This window comes from Sinocyclocheilus anshuiensis, unplaced genomic scaffold (assembly GCF_001515605.1).
Source record: "Sinocyclocheilus anshuiensis isolate Anshui unplaced genomic scaffold, SAMN03320099.WGS_v1.1 scaffold785, whole genome shotgun sequence".
Lineage (NCBI taxonomy): Eukaryota > Metazoa > Chordata > Actinopteri > Cypriniformes > Cyprinidae > Sinocyclocheilus > Sinocyclocheilus anshuiensis.
In genome coordinates, this window is record NW_015536502.1 from 459,136 (window position 1) to 461,776 (window position 2,641).

General features: G+C 34.7%; 1 protein-coding gene across 1 annotated transcript in view; it reads right to left on the reverse strand.

The window, feature by feature from the left end:
* LOC107690090 (centrosome and spindle pole-associated protein 1-like) overlaps positions 1-2,330 on the reverse strand; it is a 16,253-nt gene extending 13,923 nt beyond the window's left edge. Inside the window, 1 exon segment of the mRNA XM_016488331.1 lies at positions 2,255-2,330. The gene's annotated coding sequence lies outside the window, so the exon portion shown is untranslated.
* Between the last annotated feature and the right edge of the window lie 311 nt (positions 2,331-2,641).

The window sequence follows — 2,641 nt, forward strand, 5'->3', positions numbered from 1 at the left end:
ACTTAACAGCTTTCTTGTTTATCAAATTGTAAATTGATTTTAGGTATTGTTTAACTTCTGATTTCAAAATGAGAAACAATGGTTTATAATTGCCGTACTTGCATTTATGTATACTAAATTTTGCCAGCAAAAGTAATAAATTAATCAAATAATATTCCTTATGGAATGACAAGTCGTAAGTGAAAAAACCAAATAAAACATTTTCAAAACAAAGTTGAAAGCTGGGCATGATATGATCTCTAACAAATGAGCAGAAATTTGACCAAAAATTGACTGAGTAAGGACAACTCCAAAATAAATGAAAAAACGTTTCTGTATGTAGACCACAAAATGTACATAGTGTATCAATATCACAGTTAAATCTGTTTACAAGGAAAAAGTTACTGGGGTAATATTTATAAATGAGTTTGAAATAAATTTCTTTTACTTTATTTGTGATTAAATATTTATGAGGTAATTTCCAGATTTTATGCCATATCAAACCATCAACACAGCTATTCCAGAAAGTTACAACAGGAGGTCTAGAGACAACATCCCTTTGAAAAAGGGCCCGAACCTGTCGATTATTGTGTTTAGCAGAGGAAGAAGAAAAACAAACTCGACCAACAGCAGTGTCAACAGGATCAAAAGACTGCAGAGAAGATTGGGGACATGTATTTTTACAAAGCATTTTTAAACCAGAGGGGACAGCATCCATAACTACAGCATATTCTTTAGGAATGATTGGGATTTTAAATTTAGACAAGAATTCAGAATAAGTTAACAGAAGTCCTTCTTGGTTGAAGAGTTGGCTCACCAAAACTATATCATTAGAAAACCAATTTTCAAAAAACAGTGTTTTAGATTTATATAAAATATGCTTATTATTCCATATAAAACATCTATTAGGTGAGAAATTATGTTTATAAATTAAATTCCAGGAGAGAAGCATTTGTTTGTGAAAATTGGATAACTTTAACGGAAGTTTAGAAATGTTGTAGTTACAAAGCAAAAGAAAATGAAGACCTCCAACCTGTGAAAAAATACAATGAGGAATAATGTTCCATATACTAGTTGGTTTTTTTAAAAATTGTTTGATCCAGTTTATTTTAAAAGTATAATTAAGAGTGGTAAAATCTAAGAAGTTCAATCCTCCATTATCAGTTGTGTTCATAACCACAGATTTCTTAATATAATGGGTTTTATTTTTCCATAAAAAATTGAAAAGCATATTATCAACAGTCTTGCAAATATTATTGTTGACTGCTAGAGAAAGAGCTGTATATGTGAGCCTTGAGATGCCCTCTGCTTTTGTAACCAATACTCTCCCCCTCAAAGATAAGTCTCTTAGTAACCACTGATTAAACTTTTTCTTCGTCTTATCAATAACAGGGGAGAAGTTTAGCTCACATCTTCTCTCTTCATCCTTTACAATCTTTATACCTAAATATGTGATTTATTTTTTTATAGGGATACCACAAATAGATGGTAAATCGCACTGCTTAAGGGACATTAACTCACATTTATTAATATTCAAATGAAGACCTGAAGCTTTAGAGAATATACGGATAACATTAATAGCTTTGGGTATTTCCCCTGCATCTTTTAAAAAAAGAGTGGTATCATCTGCTAATTGGCTAATGGTGATGATGTTATCTGCAACTGTAATTCCTCTTAAAGTACTCTGTTTAATAGAATCAGCAAGTAGTTGTGAACAGAGTAAGAACAGGTAGGGAGAAATAGGGCATCCCTGTCTGATACCACGATTAAGATTAAATCTGGGTGAGGTGCCAGCACGCAGTTTGATTGAACAGTTACCATTGAAGTATAAAGTTTTAATAGTCTTAATGAAATAATGACCGAAACCAAATTTTTTAAGGGCTGAATGCTACCCCTGCTGAGTGCTCAGACCCATGTGCAAACCATATATCATTACCCCATTGTGCTTTCCAAAACTAACATCATTGGGAGTTGAATGAACTTTTTGACAAAAACAAAAGTCAGACTTCTGCTGCTTAGCAAATAAAAACAAAGCCTTGCGTTTAACATTTAACCTCAGACCCCTGGCATTAAGAGTAATTAACGAACATTACATATAAGGATATATGAATTAAAAGAATAAACAATTAATAGAAGGAACAGGAACAACTTGAAATATTCCATCCCCAACGAGAATAAGTGAACAAAGTAATTATTAACCCAGCCGTAACCCTATGAGAATTACTTCAAACAATATTCATTAATTCTTTGGCATCAGATGAAGAGAAGAACTTACAAGAGCAACAGGTTTGAAAAAGGTGTTAATACGTTATGAGACCGCAAGTCCACATCTTCAGGGTGGTGGATGCACGGCTTTCCCATCAACAAACGCTTGCCCTCCGATAAAGAACGCTCTCTTCCCTTCCTTTCTAGCAGCTTCTGCCAATTGCCACAGTTTCATCCTTAGCATCCTGTCTGCCTGAGTCAAATCCTCGGTGAATCTCAGCTTGTGGTTCCTGAGGTAATCGGAGTGTTTTGCTTGCCTCCACACCAGATCCCGCGTAGATCTTTTCGCGAAGCGAATAATCACCGGTCTTGGCCTGTTGTCCAGCTTTCCCAGACGATGCGCAATATCGATGTCAGCTTGAATCGCCACGTTTGAGTCAGGAACAACTGCAGCACA